This window comes from Mauremys reevesii, linkage group 2, assembly GCF_016161935.1.
Source record: "Mauremys reevesii isolate NIE-2019 linkage group 2, ASM1616193v1, whole genome shotgun sequence".
NCBI lineage: Eukaryota > Metazoa > Chordata > Testudines > Geoemydidae > Mauremys > Mauremys reevesii.
The window spans coordinates 231,757,005-231,783,684 of record NC_052624.1 but is presented as its reverse complement, the minus strand read 5'-3'; the positions used below and the strand labels follow the sequence as shown (position 1 = coordinate 231,783,684).

The 26,680-nt window shown below is 41.1% G+C and overlaps 1 protein-coding gene across 1 annotated transcript in view; it reads right to left on the bottom strand.

The window, feature by feature from the left end:
* Window positions 1-26,680, bottom strand: part of KCNB2 (potassium voltage-gated channel subfamily B member 2) — a 261,936-nt gene that overhangs the window by 117,063 nt on the left and 118,193 nt on the right. The window lies entirely within an intron of this gene.

Genomic DNA, 26,680 nt, shown 5'->3' with positions numbered 1-26,680 from the left:
ACATTTCCCGACCAGCACTAAAAGGCATGCAGGTACCGGCTTTGGCACACGCACACAGAGCTTCTGCATAAACAAAACAAGTTCAAGAGACTTTTGCAGGCACAATCAGCAACTGGAGACATGCAAAAGTAAACATACATGAAAAAAAAGGCCTGGACTGAACATTTGTAATATAAATATTTTCTGTCAGAATGAAAACTCAAATAAAGCTCGGGTCTATTCAGGAAAAACTCAAGACTCCAAGGTAAAATTCTCCTGAATTGAGTGGATTCTATGTATACCATTATTACAATCACTATGGTATTCTCATGAGCATTTGGATACTTTCATAACTCTGTCCTGAGTTATTGTAATAATATAAGAATGAAACAGAGTAAACCAGAGGAGAGGAATACACCCCTGTTTATGCTGCTGATCCTAAAGGATTCACCTGCACTAATTAGCTCTTTTCTTGGAGTACTTCTGAAACCTGGCTTAGAATTAACACCTAAATCCCCATCCTGTTCTCTGTTTTGGCTCTTCTTAAAGGTCTGACTGTGAAGGGCTCTCGCAAGGCTTCAAGTCACCAAAAGACCTGTATACCCCATCAGAGATTTCAAAAGCACTATACAAATGAGGATAAGTGTAAAAGCACTATACAAATGAGGATGTGTATTTTTCCAGGTGGTGGACTGAAACACACAGCAGTCTAAGATCACAAAGTAAATCAGTGACAGAGCCAGGAACAGAATTGAGGTCCTTTGACTCCTTCTCTTGCTGTCTTAGGCACTGGGCTATTCTACAGAAATCCCTATGGCCTGTGATGAGACTATATGCATAGGCCATAATTATAAACTGTAACTTTCAGGAAAAGCAGTTCTGGAGGCACAACCCAGGCAAGGAAATGGCTGAGTAGGGGTTGGGGAGGAAGGCTTTAAGCTATTTGTGCCTCCTGGATCTGGCCCTCCACTGCAATTTAGACCAGCCCCTAAGTTAAGGTGGCTTCCCAGAGCCACCTGTGAGCATTTTGTTGATTCTACAGTGGACCCCAGGCTCTCCCCTTTGTACCTCAGCATGTTCCTCCTCTTCTTCTGGACTCCAGGCTTACCTAATACAGCAGGGGCTGCGAGGAGTAGTATTGGGTAGGGCAGCTTTGCCAGTCCTTTGCCACCAGGAAAGCCCCTTACCGAGGGGTATCTTCAGGTTCTGCTCCCTTCTGTGCTACAAAGGAGCCACAGCAGGGGAAGAGAACTGAGGCTCCTAAACTACAGACTAAATTCTAAGTCTTTAGCCTTATAAAAACAGCTGCTTCTCTAACTGCTTCTGCTGTATTTGACTTGAGCTGCCAATAGTCTTCTCTTTCAATTAGAAAAATTAACAATATTGTTATTGTTCGGAAGCAAGGTTAATTTTTACATTGATCAGATACATGATTCATCCTGCAGATTATGTCACATTTACTCTTGTTATTTTTACACTTCTTAATTTGGTATATTTTCCTTCAGCTATCTGTAATTTCATGTTATGACAATTGCCAAATTATTTTAAAGCAGTGGTTTTCAACCTGCGGTCTGTGGACCCCTGGGGGTACACAGACTATGTCTAAGATTTCCAAAGGGGTCTTCACCTCCATTCAAAATGTGTAGGGGTCTGCAAATGAAAAAAAGGTTGAAAACCACCGTTTACAGAGACAGCCCATAACATCTTCAGATGTTAAACCAGTTATTTTAGTAGCAAATAAAACCAAAAAAGTATCTGGAAAATTGTATTCTGGAAGGGCTAAGGAATATGGGCATGATGAGAATCTGACAGCAACCTCAGCAATATTAACACAAACATATATTTTCCATTTAGCTCTTAAAGGAGGCTGTCACGTGGGTCATACATGGCAAATTGTCAGGAAAATGGCATTTGATTTTGAATCAGTATGAAATAAGGTTTCAGTTTTGCGATGCCCTTGCTCTGCCTTCATCGTCTCCCAATTCTCCCTGAGGGTATTCTGTGGCTTGACCCTCCGACTGAGTCACATAAAAGTCTAAACCCCTTACCGGGTAGCACAAACAAGTCTTGACCTTCCACTCCTCTCAGGCCTGGTCTACACTAGGGTGAGGGGTCGAACTAAGGTATGCAACTTCAGCTACGCGAATAGCATAGCTGAAGTCGAACTACCTTAGTTCGAACTTCTTACCTGTTCAGATGCTGCGGGATCGAAGTATGCGGCTCCCCCGTTGACTCCGCCACCGCCGTTTGCGGTGGTGGAGTTCTGGAGTCGACGGGAGCGTGTTCGGAATTGGAACTATCGTGTCTAGATTAGACGCAATAGTTCGAACTCCGAGAAGTCGAACGCTACCCGTCAACCCGGCCGTAAGTATGGACGTACCCTCAGGCTTCACTACAGTTCCCTTGTTGTATCCTGCCTGGTAAGCCCTAGTCCAGGGCTTCTCTCCATCACAGAGACCTGTCTCCTCTGTAGTCTCTCCCTCCAACTGAGCTCCCACAGTCTACCTATATTTAGCTCTGCCTCCTCTGTTCAGGAAGCAATTATTTACCCCCCTCCCCCACCAAGTGCAGACTATGACTAATTGGGGTCCTTTTCCTTGTCTTGAAGGTAACGGAGGTTGGGCCCCATCACATATGCCCAGTTAGTTAGCTGACACTAGTGAACTTAAATGACTAGAGCACAAATGAAGCATTAATTTAGTTTTCATTGACTGATGAAGTGTGTCATGCTGCACTGTTTTAGAGTTATGTAAATGATAAATTTGAAGCAGGTGTTTGTAGTCATTTACTTGTTAACTATAAGCAAGGGCCCATGAGCATGAAGTTCTACACTGCAAAAATAAATATTTGCCAAAAAAATGGACAACATCCCCTTGAAATCCAAATGCTTAGTATGAGGTGGAGTTAAATTATTATCATGGGAAATGAAAGGCAGTGTTCATGAATATGAAGCATAGTCAGAGGGTTTTATTAAAAGAAGACTAGTATGCTCAAATTATTACCTACCTTTGCAGTGGTCCCATTCAGATGATGTACTTTCAGAACTATATTTTTCAGTACTGATTCTTATCACCACTCATAATGTTCTTTAAAATATAGAAGTGGTTACTGACGTGACATTCACAGTTCATGTATAGTGCTTATTAATAAAAGTCTTAAAATAAGTTGTGCATGTTTCTTAGAAAATTGTTTTGATGAACAGTTAAAATAAATATGTAACATGATTTCTGCAGATAACATCTATCTCTTGAGACCCTTAGTGTAAGTCAGTCTTTATGTATAAGCCTCAAATGTAAGACTTTATAGGGTTCCCTTATAACTCTGATGTTAGTTACTCCATCTTAGCTCTTCGATACATAATTCTCCCTTGTAATAATTCTAGATATAAATTAACACTTGTTTATAGCACTCAAAGAAGATGCCCTCCAAAAATCATGCTGATACAAGATATGGAGTTATTAGTAAATGCTGAAACATGTTAGTGTCAAATAATTTGTTTTTTGAGCAAAATATTCTGGACACAATACAACTTGTAACATACACTATTGGTAAAGGACCTGATCTTCCCGTTTATTTCACAGCTCATAGTGGTGAGAATGATCTAATTTATGTGACTCCTTTCCAAAGTAGTAATAATCTGCACTGAACAAGGGCTGCTGCTCTGTGATGTGGTTCACATATTTACTGTCACACAATACAATCGATTTCTAGTGGGATCTCCCAACATATGCAAGGAGGGCCGGCTCCAGGCACCAGTCCAGCAAGCAGGTACTTGGGGCGGCCAACGGAGAAGGTCGGTACATCGGGGTCTTCGGCGGCAATTCAGCGGCAGGTCTCTTGGTCACTCTCGGAGGGAAGGACCAGCTGCCGAATTGCCGCCTAAGACTGAAGCGGCGGCGGTAAAGCTGATCGCGATTGCGGCTTCCCCCCCCCCCCTGCTTGGGGTGGCAAAAACCCTGGAGCCGGCCCTGTATGCAAGTGACACACACCCTGATGCCTGGGCATGTCTCACTCCATTAGTTCAGAGAGCTAAGGGTTTGACTACTCTGAAGTCTATGGCTATATGATCATTTACACCAGCTGCGGATCTGTATCTATAACTTCTGTTCTTGTAAATAAAATCTTTTTAACTGAACAACTTAAAATGAATCCAGACTGTAATATAAAATTCGTTTTATCTTCTGAATGACTTGCAGCAGAAATCTATTGCTTCGCAGGATATTTCCTGGTAGCAACATCTTTCCCATTTCCCACAAAGCACTAGTAAAAATATGCAATGAGCCAGATCCTACACTCCTTAATAAGGGAAAATTTGCCACTGGAATTAATGGAATAAGGTCACGAGTAGGATTGAGCCCAATGGAAGCACAATCTTATATTTCTGCTTTGTTCATATGTTATCTGCTTTTTTCAGAGAATTCCATATTGTTTTTTTAAAATGTACTGATAGCCTGATAGAACTATCAAGCTGGTGACTAAAGTTAGATAGACAAGATATTTTTACTCTATGAAACCAATATGCTTTGGAAGTAAGTCAGTGCTAAGCCTTATACAGTATGTCAACAGTGAGGATACTAGAATATTATTCCTTTTCTGCAGCGGAATTTTATTCCTAATAAATAAATAAAGAAATAAATAAAAAATCAAGGCAACAGCTTTCATAGCTAATGGATTTTGCTGATAAGCATCCTGCTGCTGCAGTAAAAATCTAGTTAAATCAAGTCGCTTGAAATTGGGCTGACTAAAGCAGGCAAGATGTATGCTTGTCAAAGCCAACTCTTATTCCAATTGACATATAGTATTCTGGTGCTGACAGCTGAAGGCTAGAGTTCCGGTTTATCCATTTTCCTTTGGTTATAAACACCTTCTTGTTTCCCTGAAGGTTCAAGCGAGCACTCAGAAGAATCGAAGGTCCTTGACAATATGCTGCTTATACTTATATGGTCACTAATTGTGCAAGAGGGCTTAAATTTGCATTTTCAGCCTGAATTTCCAGACCTGCCTGTATTTTGTTAAGGATGGAGAAAAGTGTGTGGTTTCCTCCACGCAATAACTGTCATATTTACAGTGCAGGGCAACTCCATTCTGTGGGTCTGATCCTTAAGTCTCTGCACAGGCATGCAAATAACTTCAGTGGGAGTTTTGCAGGTGTAACAACTTTAGAAAGGGTGCAAAATAAGAGTAATAGGATGTGTGGATAAGACCAGATGAAGCTGAGCAACAGAATTTGGATCTGGATCCACGTTTCAAAGCACAATTAGTTTGGTGCTATTCAAATCTGGGGTTGTCCCACTATAGAGAAAATGGCCAGCCATAAAGTTCGCATGTAGGTTCTGATATAAAGCCCCCACCAACCCCTACAAGATTCAGAAGTGTTCAGGCCCATCTCTAGATGAAAGTAAACAACATTAACTTTGCGTAGCATCACATAGGCAAGCAATTTCCCAAGCTGCAAGTGGTAAATGGTGCGGAAATGATAAGGAAAAAGCCCCAGACGTACTGCTAACTCCTCTCTGAGGCATAATAATAAATCATGTTACTTAGAAATGCCTGAGTATTGTTTATTTCCCTGTGAGTGGTTTTTTTTTTTTGGTTTGCTAGTGCAAACATATTGTAAAATGGCTTATTGATACTAAAATCTGTCACTACCGAGACTAATTTAAATGAGAAAAAAATGTTGATTTTTAAATGGGAAAAAATCAATAGTGATACATATTGGGTCTGGTGCAGCACAAATTCATCTCAGCTGCAACTCTGCTGAAGTGAAGTGATGTGTAATCTAGTCAATGCAAGACAAAATCATGTAATCAAAATATATATTATAAATCCTTTTATTAAATATATTATGAAAACATGATCATACATGTTTTCATGCACTTTCCCTTCATTCTGCTGCACTGTAGCATTTTCAGCTTGATCACTTTTCTACTGAAGACAATGAGAGACCTTCCTTGACTTCAATGGGAGTTGGCTCCGACTCGTAGGGCCAGGCTGATATCCTTAATTACACTGAATAGTACAGTATCTCATAAGTAGCCTTGTAGACTTCAGTAAGGTTTTCACAAACTGACCCTTAATGAGGTGACCACTCTACCCAAAAACAAAGTTTGATACATTTGAGACAAGGTACTTTGTGTGGAGACTATACAATTCTGGCTATGTATATAATAAAATGTTAAAGTGCAATAATACATATTACCATACCCATTAATTGTTATATTGCATTTTGCAAATACTATGCTGTTCTATATTGACTATACTAAATCTGATGTGTTTTGAGATATATTTGAACAAATTATGTTACATAACGGAGCCCCAGTTTTACACAGGTCTTGAAGACATCTGAAACCATGTTAAAACTATGTATTTTTACAAAACCCTATCAATTTCAATATGTATTTTGGAAGCATGACCACATGTAAATTTTAAGTAACAGATATGAATATTTAGGTTCTGGAAATTTGGGGGTTCCCTGCCATAATGGAAATTCCAATTAAAAATTTTCATTTGATTCTAGTTGGTCAACCAGGCATGGAACAGTGGATTGAGTCTGTTTGGTCAGCTGATTCTTGCAGTTATGGCCCCTCCAGTAGAAACCAACAAAGACCAGAAAGAAAAAAATCAACAGACAGCAGCAGAAATGAAAAGTAACTAGTTGAATGATTTTAATAGAGCCCACTGGAATTTCCACTAGAGTAGATCATCAGGAGGTAGGTCCTCTTATTACTTAGAAATACCAACTTTTCTTCCCCCCAAGGAAGCAATTTTGTATGTGTTGAGTTGATTCCTGACAGTAAGTTCAGGAACCAGGGGTCCCTTTATCTTCTTCTTCCCAACTCTAAATTCCTGGGAGGGCTGACTAGAGCGCTAATTTGCTGTCTAGACATTATAGTGAGCAATATAAATGACTAATGAGCCTATATCCAACATGCAGCAGTATTTGACTGGCCAACTTTTATTACTGAGCTGAGCATATCAAACAGACATAAATTCTGTGGGGCAAACACTGAAAAACCCTCATGTCAGAGCAGAGGTCTAGCTGCACAACATGCTTTTCAGTGTATTAAGGCTTCCTTCAGGGATAAATTCCATTTTTCAAAAATGCTTTCCTTTATGAGTGGTATAATGAAGGGATAGACAGGATGGTCTAGTTGACTGAGTATGGGACTCAGAGCCAGGAACTGCTGTGTGGTACAGGCTGCCACTGACTCACTCCCTCTTCCTGCCTAGTCTGCTTTCTTTGTCTCATAACAGTCATACTGGGTCAGATCAATGGTCCATCTAACCTAATATCCTGTCTTCTGGCAGTAGCCAATGCCATATGCTTCAGAGGGAATGAACAGAACAGGGTAACCATTGACTGATCCTTCCCCTGTCATCCACTCCCAGCTGCTGGTATTCAGAGGCTAGGGACACCCAGAACATGGGGTTGCATCCCTGACCATAATGGCTAATTGCCATTGATGGACCTATCCTCCATGAATGTAGCTAATTTTTTTTTAACCTCTTTATAGTTTTGGCCTTCACAACATCCCCTTACAATGATTTGCACATGGATTGACTGTGCATTCTGTGAAGAAGTACTTCCTTTTGTTTTAAACCTGCTGCCCATTAGTTTCATTGGGTGACCCTTGGTTCTTGTGTTATGAGAAGGAGTAAATAACACTTCCTTATTCATTTTCTCCACGTCTTTTACAATTTTATAGACATTTATCATATCCCCCCTTAGTTGTCCCTTTTCCAAGCTGAAAAGGCCAAGTCTTTTAAATCTCTCCTCACATTGGGTAAGTCACATGTTAATTCCCCAGTCTTATTCCATCCCTCCATCTATAAAATAAAATACTAATACTAGAGATGGGCCCAAGACATAAAGTTTGGATCAGTGCCTTAATCCAAACTTTCCCTATATTCAGGGATATTTGATTCCTGTGTTTTAATTCATTATAGAGACAGGATCAAATCCAGACCCTAACCTCCCCACAGGTTTGGGGATATTTGGATCAGGGTGTTTAGTTTTGGGCCTAGTTCGAAATAATACCCACCTAACTTAAAATGGTGTGCTTCATTAATTTTTATACAGTGCTCGGATAACGTGAACTGATTTCACTGCTAACTGATGTGTTCCAAAATGTTGCCAATCAGTAAGGAAAAATCCTGCCTCCTTCTAAGCAGTTGTAGAGAGCCCTCTAAATAGTGGAAAAATGTGGCAAGAGGAAAGGGTGCAGAATTTTCATACAGGTATGCAACCGCTCTGTGGCACAGAAGAACCCAGCTCTTGAGATGGCTTTCTCCAGGGTAAAAGACAAGAAGTGATGAGATAGGGGATGAGTACAAACTCTGATTGTCCTTCTGTGGGGTGGAGCACTGAGGCCTCCAACCACAAACTTTGTCACTTTCCATCAATCTGAGGTTCAGACATGCTGACCCAGTAGAAAAACGTACACTTTAAATACAGTTGGATTTAAATCTAGTGGTAAGAATTGCTCATCTCCATGTGAATGTTCAGAATACCAAATGGAGAACCAGTACTGTGTTTGTCCCATGTACGGTGCATGCAAGGTCATACTGTGCAGAGGATGCCATTTTGAGCCCTTGGTAGACCTGAGCAGCTGATACCTGGCAGGCCAGATCTGGCTTTCAGGGCCCCACAGCCATTGTTACCTTGGGACCCCTATGATTGCATGGGTTTCAGGTGCCTGTCACCACTGCAGAGAACAATGGAACCAACTGAGCTCCGGAGTAAGAAGGCTACGTTGATTTAGTGGAATTGCTTCCACTTACATAAAGGCTCAATCTGGCCCAATAAATACAACTTCCTTGTGAGAAATAAAAAGCCTACATGATCAACAAGACAACTGATTGATCCTAAGGGCAGAGAGACCAAGAAAAAGGTCTACAGCTTTGCTGACAACCTGATCCAAGAGCTGGAAATCTAGAAAGATGGCATTGATCTCTGGCCAATAAGTCTTTCTCGTCTCTTTGGCCTGACATTCAAGACTGAATGTACTTTATAGTTTCAACATTTTGATGCATGGCATTGGACCTAAGTAGAATAAAACAACAGTAATAAAAAAGGTGTCTGGATATCAGCCTGTTTTTTTTTTATTTAGTGTAAGGAAAGTAGATGGGATCCAAACGGTACTTCCTGCCATGTTCAAGTCATCAGTATAAATTTAAAGTAAACATGAGAAGGTTGGCAGTGGATATCTGGCTTGATGTTGCTGGACCAATTATGGTAAACAGCTGTTAACTGAGAAAATCGTTGAATCAAATCATGATAAAGAGCATGTTTAAATTAAATCTATATGACTTTTCACAGGGATCATGCTTGTATCTGACTTCTTTAAGTGGCGTCCCTCTTGAACTTTGTTGTGCTCACATTTACTCCAGGAAACAAACATTTTGAAAGCTTCCTTAAAATTTTCATAAGCAACTGCATTCAGACATGCTGTGGTTAAAAGGAAAAAAAAATCAGTGCAGGGTGCATAGCATGAATTGTTAAAATCATCACTAACACATATGACAAAAACATAAGTTTTCATTCCATATTGCTGTAAAGACTGAAAAGATTGAAAACAGTAAACAGTAATAGAGTAATAAACTGAGCTCTGTGCATCAAAATAAAATAAATGCATTCTGTTGCATGATTGGGGCATATATATCCTGTAGACTATCCTTCAGCATGTTTATGGACACAGAACTATAACCAGACTCCTCACAATGGTCTGATTCTGGTCTCTTATTTAGGGATAAATCAGGAGTACCTCAATTTAAATCAGCAGAGTCACATCAATGTAAAACTGCTATGTGAGATCAGAATGAGGCCAAAGACCTATAAGAAAGAATTTCAGGCTAAAAAACTAGAGCTAAATCTGAAGACTTTGGGCCAAATTTTGATCTCATTTACACAGAGTGGAGTAACTCCACTGATAGAAAATGGAATTTAGGAGATTTACATAAGTGTAACTGCAATCAGGATCTGGCTGTCGGAATCTGAGTGCAATTTGTTTATAAGGGTGTGTATCTATCCTGCAATATCTATACCACTCAAATGAAAATGTGACACTTGTGCTAAATGATAACTGATTTATTGTAAATTTACAATGTGCTTATTAATTCGTGAATTCACAGTTTTTGTTAAATCAGTTTGCTGGATTCGATGACAGTCACAGTTCATTAGGTAACATTAAAAAAGTAAATTCAGACATTATATGAATATTTAAAGAACGGAGTCTACATTTTCAATAACAATTAGGCAATAAAAATGATCTGTGCCCTCTAAAATGATTTATCAATTAAGAATTATGATATGTAATTTCCAATCAATGACAATGTACAACCGTTTAGTGCAGACCAATATCAGTAATACATAATATTTGTTATCTACAAAGGTGAGCCTACAAGCATCTGTTCTTGTTGAACTGCACCAATCAAACTAGAAATTGTTAAGATATAAATGATTAGAGGCCTATTTTCTGCCAAGTTGTTAGAGCCCAATTTTAGCTGCATTGACCAGACCAGTCCCCAGTTTGTTTTTATTATTTTCCTTTTATGTTTTTACTAGATTTTTAACATTAAAATATTAAGAACAAATAAAGAATTACTTGTACAGTACAGTGCTTACACAGGCTGTGCAGAGATCTAGTCATAGGGGTGAATGTCACTCTATGCCAATTGTTGAAGATTGATAGAAAGAAAAAACATAAAGGGAAAACAGGTAAAAATCTAAAAATGCAGTCTGATGCTCTAGTACATACACATCCAAATAGCTTCAATTATAGAGGAAATGGGCACATTAAAGATAATGCTGCCCAGGCTACCTCAGTTTGTTCCTCATTGAAAATGTATGCAATTGCCTTTCCCTTCCCCCTGAGCTTTTCCAATACTAGGATGTCCCATACTTTACCTTAACAAATAATTTGTGTGTGTAAGAGGGTTTCTAGGTCCCCTCTCCCCTGAGCAGCTACCCTAATCCTTCCCACTACCAAGAGAAATCCCACAAATTTGTCAACTCTCCTGTGCCTCCTAGGGAGCAGACTGCACTGAAATCACATTCAGAACTCTAGTCACTTGTTCCTTTTGCAATTATATTTCCCTATTTAGTTTGATTTTAAGACCTCCAGGGGCCTGATTTTTAGAAACTGAGTACTTACAGCTATAATGAACTCAATGGTAACTGTGAATGTTAAGTGTCTGTGAAAAATCAGGTCCCATATAGATGAAATTGACTGTGCAAGTAATTGAGCTTTCTGTGGGAGAAACGCTCTTTCAGGGTGGTCATCTAATACCATTCTTTGGACTGTGCAGCCCTTCCACAGCAGACTATCAATTACTTAACGTCCTGTTTCTCTGCAGCTGAGAGGGCTGTGTCCATACAGAGGGAGGACAGAAGTTGATAGAATATAGGTAGGAATTGAAGAGAAATAATCAAATGGAAAAGTCCCATTTGATTACATCAGTGATGGTGATTGTGAAGTGCTCAGGGAGATTAAAAAGGCTACAAAAATAGAAAATTCAATAATGGAGGATTTCAGCTATTCCCATATTGACTGGGTAGATGCCATTTCAGGATGGGATGCAGAGACACCATTTCTAGATGCCATTAATGAGTGCTTCTTGGAGCAGCTATTTCTGGAACCCACATGGGAAGAGGCAATTCTTGATTTAGTCCTAAGTGGAGCACAGTATCTAGTCCAAGAGGTGGCTATAGACGAACTGCTCATAATATCAACCATAATTTAATTAAATTTAACATCCTTGTGGGGAACGGTGTGTGTGGGGGGGGGAAATACCAAAGAAGCCCAGCACAGTAGCCTTAAACTTCAAAAATGGGAACTGTACAAAAATGAGGAAGCCAATAAACGGAAATTAAAAGGAACAGTCTCAAAAGTGAAATGCCTGCAAGCTGCATGGAAACTTTCTAAAACCACCACAATAGAGGCTGAAATGACATGTATTCCACAAATCAAAACGAATATTACGAGCACCAAAAAATGCTACCATGGCTAAACAGAGTAAAGGAAGCAGTTATAGGCAAAAGGCATTCTTTAAAAAAAAACAAAAAAACAAAAAAAACAAAAAAAACAAAAAAAAAACCCCCACACAAATCAAATCCTGATGAGGAAACTTGAAAGGAGCACGAATTCTGGCAAGTCAAGTATAAAAATATCATTAGGCAGGCCAAAAAAGAATTTGAAGAGCAACTAGCAAGACAAACAAACATCAATTTTTTTTTAAATTACGCCAGAAGCAGAAGCCTACCAAACAAATAGTAGGGCCACTGGATGATCGAGGTACTGAAGGAGCACTTAAGGAAGACCAAGCCATTGCAGACTGCTAAGAGCTATAAAAGGATCTCACAAAACTGGGTGACTGGGCAACAGAATGGCAGATGAAATTCAATGTTGATAAATGCAAAGTAATGCACTTTGGAAAACATAATCCCAACTATACACACAAAATGATGGGGTCTAAACTAGCTGTTGCCATTCAAGAAAGAGATCTTGGAGTCACTGTGGATAGTTCTCTGAAAACATCTGTTCAATGTGTAGCGGCAGTCAAAGAAGCTAACAGAATGTTAGGAACCATTAGGTAGGAGATAGATAATAAGACAGAAAATATCATAATGCCACTATATAAATCCAAGGTATGTCCACAATTTGAATACTGCAAGCAGTTTTGGTCACCCCATCTCAAAAAGATATATTGGCATTGGAAAAAGTACATAGAAAGGCAACAAAAACAATTAGGGGTATGGAACATCTTCCATATGAGAAACGATTAAAAAGGCTGGGACTATTCAGCTTGGAAAAAGAGATGAGGTCTATAAAATCATGACTGGTGTGGACAAAGTAAATAAGGAAGTGTTATTTATCCCTTCACAAAACACAAGAACCTATGGATCCCCAATGAAATTAATAGGTAGCAGGTTTAAAAAAAACATAACAAACACACAATGCACAGTCAACTCATGGAACATATTGCCAGGGGATGTTGTGAAGGCCAAAACTATAATGGGGTTCAAAAAAGAATTAGATAAGTTCATGGAGGGATAGGTCCATCCATGGCTATTAGCCAAGATGGTCAGGGACACAATTCCATGCTCTGGGTGTCCCTGAGCCTCTCACTGCCAGAAGCTGTGAGTTGATGACAGGGAAAGGATCACTCAGTGATTGCTCTGTTCTGTTAATTCCCTTTGAAGCATCTGGCATTGGCCACTGTTGGAAGAGAGGATACTGGGCTAGATGGAGCACTGGTCTGACCCAGTATGGCTGTTCTTATGTTTTTGTGATCCCCTGACATCATAATTCAAAGGCCCAGGGCAGTGTCCTAGATTCCACCACGTGAGTTCTGTCTCTGGCAGCAGTCCATGGGAGCAGGAGCTTCCTCCTCAGGATACAGATTGCAATCCATGGCCATGGACTCAAGCTGGCCTGTGGGGCTGAAGTCAGACCCATGCTGGGAGTGGGTGGGAAAAGAGGCCAGATTTTATCAACAATTTGGGAGGCTTCAAGATATTGCTCCAGCTCCTCAAGTGGTGTAAGCCAGCAGCGATCCACTGATGTCAGAGGCTGTCTCCTGATGTACATCAGCTGAGGATGTGGCCCACTGTATTTTTCAGTGTTAACTGTGTTTGAAATGAAAGTATTAAAAGGTTTTAGTATCCAATATTCTTGGTCTCTGTCTCAATTTAATTTGCTCCAAAGCTCTGAAATAGTCTCTGGTACTTCCTTTTTATGACTTAGTTATAGGGCTAAGAGTGAGTGTGCTTTCAAAAATGAGGATGAAAATATAAATGATATATGTGGTTCAGAAAATTTAAATAGATAATCAGAATTAGTCACAGGAAAGAATAATTCCTTGGAACTGATTCATATTTGTGTTTTCATGCTTTGTAAATGGGGAGTAAACGCAGGTGTCCTAGCTCAATTCTATTTGGCTAATTGCATTCTGTACATGCAAATTTCCCCTTTTACTTTCAGTTGGATGAGGTATTCACTTTGCATCCTAAAATGTTCAGAGTGGTGCTATGCACAGTTTAGAAGGTGCCTTCCACTCCAGCTGGGTTTTAGCGATATCTAATGAGATTCCTGTATATACCATTTTTGTTCTATTCCATGATCTGCAATTGCCTCACTCAGTGACCGTAGGTATTTTTAACCCAAATTTTTTGTGTATCATTTTCTCCATATGTAAAATGGGGATAGTGAAATTTACCCTTCTTTGTAAAAAGCTTTGAGATCTACAGAAGAACTCAATGGCCTGGATAGTGGCTATTCCTTGAATGATTGTGCAAGGAATAAGAAAGCATAGGGAGGAAGGAAAGGGCTCAATGTCACTCAGAAAAATAGCATCCAGTTACAATCAGAGCCCCTGCATTGTCCTGAATGCAGTGACTATTCCCACCTAATACCCTGATGTGCTGGCAGCCTCAAGAGAGGCGGACACATGGTCTTGCTCCCCAATCTGCACTAGCCATCTGTTAGCTGGATGTACATAGGGCACCATTCTTCCACAGCCTACAGTTTTCCCCCTCCATCCTTCCTCGTGTCCACAATGCCTCCTGGAACTACCCCTGCCACAATGGAGGCCAACGCCTTCAAAATCAGCCTGGTCCAATGTTAAAGCCTAAGCAGTTGTACTTAGGTGCTGAGATTGTACTATAAAATACAATATAACAAAATCAAAAAGTAATACAAGGAGATCTGATTTTTATCATTTAGCACTGTTATTCCTCTTTTACGTCTTTCTTTGATTTGTCATCCCCATCGCTTTCTCTTTGGGCAGCTAGAGAATTCTATCTCAATTTTATATTTTCTGAACTTATTTTCATTATCATGTGTGTTTGCTCTTTACTCCCTTAAGTGTTTGATAGCCACAAGGTGTAGCAAGGGACCCTCATTTTGCCTGTGGAAATACACTATGCTGCACTTTGGCATTCCATTGCTATGCCATTTAAAATACTGGGTTTGTCCTGTATCATCTTCTTAACTCCTGGTAGTCAGTTTGCTTGGAGTTAGTGTTTTCCACTCCATGCTGTTTTTTCTTCTCTTAACTTTATCTTAATTCATCTTTGAGTCTGGTTCAGTATCTTTCAAGCAATGCTGCCCTGGGGCCCTCAGTTATACAGGCACAACACCTATACATTTCAGTGGGTTTCTACATATCCCATTTGGCCCATCATTTTCCAGCCCTAAATTTGACCTATTTCTGCAGTTATAATCTGATGGGGAAAATGTTCTGATTTATTAAATACCTACTGCTAAATCTCGACAGCCTAGATCGTAAAAGTATTTAGGCACCTAACTCCTATTGATTTCAATGGGAGTTAGATGCCTAAATACCTTTGAAGATTTAGGCAGACAGCCTTACTCAGTTTTTATTCAGCACTTAATGAGGCAAACACCATTAATTATAGGAAGGATTTGAGTAAGAAAGTCAGGTTTGTCCCCTGGAATTACTTTTTAAAGCATCTCCCACTCCACCACTGAGAAATGTTAATAGTACCAAAGGCCGCTATTGTTGTAGGAGTACATCAACACACTGAGCCAAATTCACTTAACTTCTAGTGTCACTGCAGGCACCCATTTTTCAACACCTGCTGCACTGGAACAATTAATTAACAAATACTACTCCCAGAGATGCATTGACATCAATTAATGATAATGGTGGTGTACAAAGGTATTTTCTGATGAGGTACCATACAACACTGTACCTGTAACAAAAACAAACAGAAACTGTAGAAGATTGTGCTCACCTCCCTGACCTTCCCTGGCTGCTGGGCGCAGAGCTGCTGTTCACTTCAGAGCTTACTGCCCCCTGTAGGCCATCTGCCTGCCTTTGCAGGTCTTCTGTGGCTAAGCCCTCTAGCCTGATCACACAGTTCAACCCCTTCCAGGGTACAGCAAACTTAAACAGAAGCAGTTCCTTGATCTTCAGGGTCAATTATAAACAAAATGGTTCCTTACCCTCCTGGGCTAAATTCCCTCTCCAGAATTGAATTGGCAGTGCTCCAGATGACAGAACAAGAAGCAATGGTCTCAAGTTGCAGTGGGGGAGGTCTGGGTTGGCTATTAGGAAACACTATTTCACTAGGAGGGTGGTGAAGCACTGGAATGGGTTACCTAGGAAGGTGGTGGAATTTCCATCCCTAGAAGCTTTTAAGGCCCAGCTTGACAAAGCCCTGGCTGGGATGATTTAGTTGGGGATTGGTCCTGCTTTGAGCTGGGGATTGGACTAGATGACCTCATGAGGTCTTTTCCAACCCTGATATTCTATGATTCTGAACTCCTGCCACTGACTGTGGTGAGAAACATGCCCTGGGCTGGCCTGGTTTCTTTGGCTGTAGCCTAAGAGCATCTCTCCTCACTTCATGGGCTCCAGCCAGGAACTGACTTTGATAACAGCAGGCAGCTCCTTTTATTTTGCCCTGCTAGACCTTGATTGGCTGTTCTATTGATGGTCCACAGCCATTCTAGCTGCTGGAGGAAAACATCTCAATGGTTCCCCAAAATGGCTGCTCTTGGAACACTCCAGGCAAGACTGGAGGTCTAATACTCACTGCTCTTTTCCTTCCAGATGGCAATTTCCTAGGGAGGAGTGTAGCATAGCAGTAGGGCTACAAGGGGGCCACAAAGACCCCCCCTCATAAACACGTTTATTTTATTTTCATTCAATACACGGAGAAAAAACCCCATTTTTACCAAATGGAAAAGAATCAAATTGGTTCCAGGAAAGAAAAATATTTTAAAGCTTCTAAGAGGATTTTACAAGTAAATGTGAAATCAGTTTAAACAAAATACAAAATACTCGGTTGTGTCCTTTTAAGCACCATTGTTTACTTCTCATAATAGACCTGTTTACTCCTTTCCTGCCTCTTTTGATCTGACTCTTGACGTGCCATCCCTGCGCTCTAGTTTTCATTGTAATCTCACACTTGGCCAAAGAATAGAGGAACTGAACAAAGCTGTTGATATGTAAATAACAGCTTTGAAGATGGAAGCACCAGATTGTTCCTAAAAAGAAAAACTGCAATTGCTTTTTTTTGACCAGATAGGGGGGAAAAATCCTTATGTATAATTCACAGGCTGCGTAAAATCAAAGATTCCATTATCTCTGAAGAATAATCATTTCAGTGACACAGCAGGCATTTCCAGAGACCTGCGGAAACTGTGTTAAGGGTATAAGTAGTGATGTTTTAAATGTTGACAAAATTGCTTATTTCAACCCTATTTCCGTATACATGTAGTTCATTTCAAATATCCTTGGATGGGAAATGTTTAATAATTGCTTCAATCATTTTTATCAGGGGAAAACGAGCAAAAGGCCAGATTCGGAATCCCTTACTCATACTAACTAACATCTTATTATTCCATGAGTGATCCCATTGACCTCCGTGGGACTATTCTCAGGGCATGTCTTCACTGCCCCACAGTTTGGACAAAGAGGGTGCCAACAGCAGAGCACACTAAAGTGCTCACTTAGGGGTGTCCACATGGGGGCATTATACCATAGCACTTTGGTGTGCACTGCTATTCATGCCCCATTAGTCTGAACTGGGGGGCATGGATCAGCATTCACGTTGCACTCCCCATCAGTACCAGGTCCAGGCCGAGGAAGCTAGTGATCCAATCAGTGGACCAAATTGGGTGATGAATCCTGGTTACGTGCCACCTGAGTCATGCTGCACATATGCTAAAAAGAAGTCTGAACAGCAGAGCAATGTAAACATGTCCTCAGAGTAAGGAAATGCACAATGGGCCTGATCCAAAGCACCCTGAAACTACTGGAGAGACTCCCAGTGACTGCACTGGGCTGTGGATAGGGCCCAATATGAACAGGGAGATCAGATTCTGGTCCAAAGAAATTAGAGACTGTGTCTATTCCCCTGCAATTGCAGGCCAGGCCAGTCTTATTCAGGCTATATTCTGATTCAGGCTATATTTCTGTATGAAACCTATTAATGAAAATCACTATCCAGCAGGGCCGGCTCTACAGTTTTTGCCACCCCAAGCAGCGCGCCGAATTGCCGCCGGACAGCGGGGGCAGTCCCTGTGCCCTTAGGGCGGCAGGCGCGTTTCCGCGGCGGCGGCAATTAGGTGGCAGCTTCTATGTTTAGCTGAAGCCACCGCGGACAGCTAAACATGGAAGCTGCTGGCGAATTGCCGCCACCGCGGAAACGCGCCTGCTGCCCTAAAGGTGCACGGACTGCCCCCGCTGTCTGTGGCGGCAATTCGGTGTGCTGCTTTGGGGCAAAAACACAGGGACTGCCGCCCCTTGCAGAATGCTGCCCCAAGCACCAGCTTGGAATGCTGGTGCCTGGAGCCGGCCCTGCTATCCAGCCCAGAGGATGACAGTTTCCCCCTATAATTGAGACATCAGCCTATAAATCCAAACTTGTAATCTGTGTGCATCTTTATTTACACAAGGACGGCAGGATTGGCCTTACTAAAGTAGTGGGGCCATAAGCTCAGCTGATATAAACTGCAATAGCTGATGTATGTCAGCTGGAGATCTGGCCCAGGTGATTCCCAATTTTTTGTTGTTGTTGAAGCCCCCACTTGTGACAGAGTCACAGATTTTAAAGCCATGAGGGACCATTATGATAATCTAGACCAGGGGTCGGCAACCTCTGGCATGCGGCAGGAAGCCACGGCCAGCACATCCCTTGGGCCACGTCGCTTCCCGCAGCCTCCAGTGGCCTGGAGCAGCAAACCACAGCCAGTGGGAGCCGTGATCTGCCGAACCAGCCAACGCGGCAGATAAACAAACCGTCCCATCCCGTCAGGGTGCTTACCCTGGCGAGCCGCGTGCCAGAGGTTGCTGACCCCTGATCCAGTCTGACCTGCGTAACACAGGCCAAAGAACTTTGCCCAGTAATTTCAGCATCAAGCCCTTTGTGAAAGCCAGACAGTTCTGATGTAAAGGCCACAAGTGATCGAGAATCCACCACAGCCCTAAGTAAGTTGTTCCAATGTTTATCGACTCTCACTGTTTTAAAAATTTGCCACTTATGTCCAGTCTGAACTTGTCTAGCTTCAGCTTCCAACCTCGCAGCTGAACACTCCCTTCTTCCGTATCCTATCACAATTGTCCCGTCTTTACTTTTTTCTTTCCATTCTTCTACTTTAGCTTCTCTTCTTTCTCAGAAAGCAAGCCTCTGCTGTCTTTCTAATTCATTGTAGCCTTTGTGATAGGTTAGCATCTCTTTATTTTCCATCCCTGACATCTCTTTCGCCTGTTTCTGCTGGCTTTTGCTATTTTTTCTAAATATTATTATTATTAATAACAATAATAAATAATATTTAACACAGCATAGCTAATTAAAAATACACTTAAAATTTGCTGTTGGGCTATTGGCACAAGCAGGACCACACTTCAGTATAGCTAGGACAGTCACTTTAAGGATAAATGAGAAAGAAAAGCTAGGATTTAATTGGTGTAAAGAATATTTGTCTTTTCTACATCTGCATCTAATTAGCACTGATTAAGCAGGGACATTTTCAAGCTCAGAAAGTGTAACCTCAGCTCCATATTAATTCTGAAACGGTGCCAGCATGATCAACTTGCTATTTATTTATTTTGTCCCCCAGGCACTTTGATTGCCTAGCACTAATAACGTTTAAACCTCATTTATCATCACGGAGAATAGTAACTCTTTGTAAAGCAAATGTCACCAGCACTTAGCCGGTTCTGAAAACATGGGCAGAATCAACAAAAGACCAATCATTAGCCAGAAAAGGGCCCAAGCTTCTGTCACTGAGGGTAAAAGTCCTCTAAAGAGGACCAGCCCTCAGGCCTATGCCCCACTTAGATCCCATTTGAGAGGCACATGTTGGCATTCTATAAAAGGGGGAAATTTCACCCCTTCTGAGCACGGAGACAGAAGCCTCTGTAATAGGTACTCTCTTAGTCTTATCCAGCTATTAGAAGGCTACCAGGCAGCACTCCAATACGAAAGCTTTCACTTCTACATGACCCTAGGGTTAGTGAGATAAAAAAGAGCAGAATTAACAGGTTTGCTTCTTCCTCTGGTGGGCACTAGGACTTGAAAGAACAGTCTAGCTTGAAGCACCAATCTTTGAATCTGGATCCAAATTTTCCCAAAGTTTTGGTTGTTCAAACCCAGATTTTTGGTCCATGCCCACCTTTGCTTATAGGCAGGAAGAATCAACAATGTTCTCCCATAAACCATCAAATGTCTTCACTCCCAGGAGGCTACCTACCAGGGCATCATTTCAGAAACATTCTGTGGGAGGCAAAGTTGTGTCAGTATATAGAACATTATATGTCATTATATTATATCCTTCAAAGTCACAGGCGAGGGAAGGGGGAAGTGGAAGTCATAATGGAGCATATAGACCTATGAAAAGTCTGGGTTGGCAAATCACGGTGTGCGGAGCAACTTCTCCCCTTGCCTATAGCAGGTGACGTCCCTTCTATGTACGAGGATCCTGTGCCTTTCCCCTGGGATGTCCAGTGGAACAGTAGTTGTAATACCAGTGGCCACCCAAGTTTGCTTCCGTTCCCATTGGCTGTGGCTACACTTAGCGCTTCAAAGCGCTGCCGCGGCAGCGCTTTGAAGCGCTAAGTGTAGTCAAAGCGCCAGCGCTGGGAGAGAGCTCTCCCAGCGCTGTCCGTACTCCACCTCCCTGTGGGGAATAACGTACAGCGCTGGGAGCCGCGCTCCCAGCGCTGGGGCTTTGACCACACTGGCGCTTTGCAGCGCCGCAATTTGCAGCGCTGGAGAGGGTGTGTTTTCACACCCTGCTGCAGCGCTGCAAATTTGTAAGTGTAGCCAAGCAGTTGGCTTCATGGGAATGATATCACCATAACCCTAGTCATCCTCAGCAGCCTGGAGGCAGGATTTTCTTCCTGAGGCTGGCTTCTTTAGACCTCTCTCTTCCCTACTGAGGCTGCACAGAGAGTCTTCCCCCACTCCAGTGAAGTGGGTAAACAGAGGAATGAAGAAAATGACAGCATGTAGCAAAGGCCATAGCAGTGTGCAAGAGGCTCATCTAGGCCCTAATTGAGCAAAACACCTAACAACTTGTTGGAATCCCACTGAAGTCAATGGGAAAGCACATGCTTAAGTCTTTGCTGAACCAGTGCCTGAAACAAGTTTAAACTGCTCCCTGATGGGGGCGTTGGATTTTCCTCTTCTTGTCCTTGTGCTACCAAAAATGTTCTTGGATACCTCTGAGCACTTCACAAAGTTGCGAGCAACCTAAAGCAACGTACATTTGATTGACAGGAAAATTAAAATGTAGTGCCAATCTCCAAATAAGTCCCTTCAGGGCCCAGATTAATGATTGGTATGAAAGTACTGGAGCCTGGACTCGCCAGGCAAGTCACCGTGAGATTGTGAGCTTTGTGAGATTTTCACATATTCATTTTCTTCTAGCCTGAGCTGAGTTAAAACAGGTTTAAATCTTTGGGCTCTAAGTTTGTCCATTCCTTTTAAAAAAAAGAAAAAAATATATTATAATGGCATGTAATAGCAATAATCCTGTTTACCTCTGTGCGTATGTCTACACTGCAGCTGGGAGAGTGCCCTCCAGCCTGGGTAGCTGGACTCATCCGAAATCGTCTCAAGCTAGCGCACTACAAATAGCAGTGTGGATACTGTGGTACAAGGGAGATCTTGAGCTAGCCACCAGCCCAGGGGGTCAGGCGGATCTGAGCTTGTACTTTTAACCAGTACTAGTGGGCTCACACAAAAAAATGGGAGCAAGCCCACTAGTGCCATTTAACATTTGAAGACAGTGGTTTTTGAACCTTGCTGTTAAAATGGCCTTGATAATAGGAAATGCCTATAATTTGACTCTGAATCATAGCACTACTCACAGGGAGGATTGTTACAAAAGACAAAGGCCCTGCTGCCCATTATGAACCTTTGCATTGCCTTCAGATAAATGCAGCTTGTCCTTCGATTTAAAGCTACCCATCAAATTCCATCCAGCAGCCTCCTTTGTTCACCCTAATGAAAATGCACTTTGTACAGTAGAAGCTGTCTAATTCATTACAGCAGAGACCGCTTTCTCAGGCAACTGCCTTGCACTGGGGAGGAAACAAAACAAATCAAAACAAAAAACCCAGCAGAACTAAAATGAACCAGAACATCACTTTCTATACAACATTTCACCTGAATTTGAAAACACTGAAAACTCCTTTTTAAAAAATAAAAAATGTGGTTCTTTTGTGTACTCAAAAGAAAGGCAATTCTCAAAGCACTTTGATATATCTGCTCCTTAAAAAGAATCCGTTCTTTTTGAGCTCTATGTATCTAAGGCATCTTTGAGCAAACAAAGCAGGCAATTTCTGTGGCTGTCTTTATTTTGCTTCCCTCTCCTTTCAGTTAATATTTGTCCAATATTTGTTAATTGTTACTAAAGATGCCGTATCAGGTAATGCATTTAATTTACCTACTGAGCCTGAAACTGCAGAATGGAAAATGTATCTATGGATATGCCACTGTAGGGTAGCAACAGTAGCTTCTGGCTACAGCTACTAAAAATAACTTGCTTGATGCAGCAACTCAGGTATGAAAGATTCAGACCATTCATAAGAAATGTAATTAAAAGCATCAAATGGGATGGAAATTCTCTCTTCCTTCACTCTGGCAGTTCCTTTAAAACGACTCTATACATTTTTTTAAACATGAAAAGCACACCATTTCTTTTGATTTGTTTGGGTCCTACTCATTTTAATGCTTAAAATACATGTAAAAAGAGGTTAAAAATGGAATTCCTACAGTGTGGGGGGAGGGGAGGCCAAGTTGTCACGACGAAGCATTGTCAGAACCTTTGTAACTTGTTTATCGTTTCAACATGGCAGTTAAAAGCTATTGTGCTAATACTAACAACTATAGGTAACTGAAACAGTGGTGCATGCTGACTGGAATACTCTAGTTTGCAGGCCTCAGATAATACATAAAATCTTGTTAAGGGTTATCTAAGAATTAGCTATAAATATACATGTAATTAGAGTCTTTTGCAGTTAGTGAAGGCCAGACTGTGCACCTCTTATCCCCACTGGCGAGAAGTTGCTTGAGGAGCAGTCCCATGGAAGTCAATGAGACAACTGATGCAAATAACCCCTCAGCACTGGGAGTAAGAAATTCACAATCTGGCCCCCAGATTAAGTACCACAAAATAATGTTCAACTGGACGACTGGCATTCTGGCTGATGCACAAGTGGCCTGTTTTAGCAAACTGGCATCCATAAAAGCAACAGAGGTCAAAAGCAGAAAGTTACATCACGCACTCACTATAGTCTTGATTCTGACAAAAGCTGCTTTCAAAGCTGCTAAATGAATGCACTTCAACATCAGGTAGTTTTCCTCCATTCCCCCCATTTCAAAGTACATTCATGAAAGGCAATGTATTGATACCACGTTTTGATAACACTGGAGCACCCACTGATTTGCAGCAGTTTTAAATAGGACTTAAAAAGTGCCTGGGATTTGTGCTAACCCATAATAAATGCACACATATAGGAAGACATTGGCTTTACCCCAAAGAGTTTGCAGACAGGCAAATAACCAAAGAGATGGAAGCAGAATATAACATACATGCAAAATGATCAGACAGGTGTTTGGCACATGTTTTGTTAATTCCATCTGTATATCTGTACTTAATTTTATTATTTATACTTTTTTTAGCAAATATTTTGACCCTTGTCTTTTTACACTGTGCGTTTGTATTTCACCCTAACCATATTCTGTTTTGTTTCTAATCAATTCTAGACTTGCTGGTTTTGTGTCTCAGGGTGTGTTTTTCAGGGTTACTGATGTGGTTTTGAAGGTGGGTATATATTTTTGTAATGTATGAGGCAGCCACATTGCATCTTTGTGACAAAACATCATCCCCCCGTTGATGTGCTGTCACAATGAAATACACAGGGATGGAAGAGAACTTTGACCCTAGCTTTCCAGGCTGATGAAAGAAAACAGTGAACACCTGGGACCCATACTAATAGAGATTGTCAACGCCTCCTTTGAAGAGGGAAATCTGCCACATTAAAGTAAGCAATAGTTCAACTTGCACTAAATTCAGAATGCTAGGATCAGGCCCTTAAGGTTCTGTTATATGGTGCCTCTGGGGCTGATTCTGATTCCCTTATTCAAGATGAGTGGTACCTTACTGTGAGCTCATCTGAGGTGTCACCACACACAAAGGGCAATGTGTGATTATGCTGCCACGGAGCAGACTAAGAACCAGATTGCACTACAGAGAATTAGACTGACTCTGGGTTCTCCCTTGCAGGTGCAAAGTACTTTCCCTGGTGCCCAGGCTCAGCTGTGCCAAGGCTCCCCCTACTCTTTACTTCCTGTTCTTCCCCCTCCTCCCACTTGCTCACTCCCCATCCACACATGTGGGAGGCAGAGTAGCATCTTAATGGAGGCTGTTCTCTTCTCTCTGCATTGTTACTTGCAATATTGGTAGCCTGTGCATAGCAGTAAAGGTGTCCTTTCACTCCTTTACTCCTCTGCACAGGTGCATAGCCATAGTCATGTTTTGGAGCAAGTAGTCCCAAGGAAACCAATGGGACACACACACATTAAGGTTGTATTCAGAGTGAGTAATGTATCAGAATCTGGTCATTTGCTTGTAAGATCCCTGTAGGGAAGGTCAGTGAGTCCTCTTTTTCTCCACAGTTTGTGCATGTTCAACTAATAATAATAAAAAATCATTTAAAAAATAAAACCACTTGTTCTTTGGTTTTAAAGAACTGCAGACATTTTACATATAAAATAACATCACTGTCAGACCCATTTTCACAGTGCTGTTTTCTATCCAAGTCTTTCTATATTAGTCAGTGTCGTGTATATTCCCCATATTCAAATGAATATAGAAGGAAGCGACACAGAATGGTCCAATCACTGAATTATTCATACAAAAACATATGTTGCAGTAACACTGCCAAAGTGTTTATATGCAATATGTCAAAAAGAGAAAAGAAAAAGAGATGATGCATAATTAAAAAAAATACATCTTGTAAATCATAAAAGTTGGGAAGAGTAAAGTCCTATGAGATCATCCAGTTCATTTCCCAAACTAACTTAATTTTTAAAACCATTTTTCTCAGCAACACTTCCTCAACCTATTCCACATAATTCTGTTCTTATGGGCTGTAGAATCCAGATTCACAATGACCACACAAATGGGGCATTTTCAGGTCCTGGTTATCAGCCCTTATGATCTTCAGAGTTGTTTTATCTACTGTCTCCAATAGAATATGTGTGCTCCAGGAATGTATGATCAAACCCAAATATCTTTAATATTATTTATACTGGTTGTGCTTAAAACATGTCAATAGTTTTAGATAACTAAGAAGCACTAACATGGAATTTGCAGTAGTTGCTATGTCTTGCCTTTACAGTATTTATGGCCATGTTTTCATTCTAGATCTACAACACAAAGTCCGGTGCATCTCAAAATATCCTCTTTTTATTTGTCTTTGGAACAGTGCAGATGATTTTCTGTGCAGCTGCACTTTTTTTTCTGAGTACCAGTCCAATGAGCTATCCATTGGACCATGCTTCTTTTCATGATGATGATAAAAAGATATGTCTCAATTTCATGGTAATTGCACCTGCATTCCCCCTTTGTGGTTCCTCAAGGGCACCCATTTAAAGATTTCTGGCTCCCAGCCTTCACTTCTCTTGAGCAAAGACCTGTGTCTCACTCTATACTGACCATGGGTTTTAAGGCTGCACAGCTCCCTGCTCTATACAGTGTGATATCCCCAGCAAGCCAGTTTGCCTAAAAGGCCAGCACCTCCGCTTTGCTTTCTTTCCAAAGACTATAACCAGTGTATTGCCAATAGTTACCACCCCACTCCTTCTAAGCAAGCACATTTATTCTTAAGGTGAAAGCATTACACATTAAGCATATTAAAACAATAAAAAAATATACACACATGCTAAAGAGTTTACCAGAAGTCACCCGCAACTGCAACACAGGGCTCTGGTAGAGGTCAGTCCTTCAAATCCCACAACTGAGTTTTCCCTGTGGTTACAAATTCATATCAGTCTTTAAACCAGGAACCAGAACCAAGGTTGGGCAGATCAACTAGTTCCTTATGCCACTTGGGCATTTGATGTCCAGTCCCCAGGAACAGGTAACTAGTGCTTTCCTCAGGGTGTAGCTTCAAAAGCCTGTTTTTTTGCATAACCAGAGTTGTGACATTACCCACTCCCCAGGAAATCCTTTTAACACATATTGTCCCAAAAGTCCATGCTTGTCTGACACATTTCAATATAAACATCTGAACTCTTTACACATCCTACAACTCACATCTGTCACAATATTAAAGGATGGAAATACCTTCCCATGGTTGGTGATTCCAAAGTTATGCTATCAGTTTACTACTCAAGAGCTGTCCATGTATTGGGACAGTATTTTCAGTAACTCCAAAAGCAGAAGCGTTGACAGAAGTAGCCTACTCTTTATACTTACTGTGCAGAAAATGGTGATTATAGGGAATATTTTTTATTTTTGGTAATTTTTTAACGCTTTTTTGATCTTTCTTTTTTTAATCTTGTTTTTTTTCTTTTTAAGAACTTCAAGGCCAGCAGAGCATGACAACTGCAGCACAACATTAGGTGGTAAGATTAGTCAAGTGACCTAAGAAAGAGAACAAAGTATGCTGCTCTTTCAATCAGAATCTTCTTAACTGTCCGTTAACAATGCTGAGG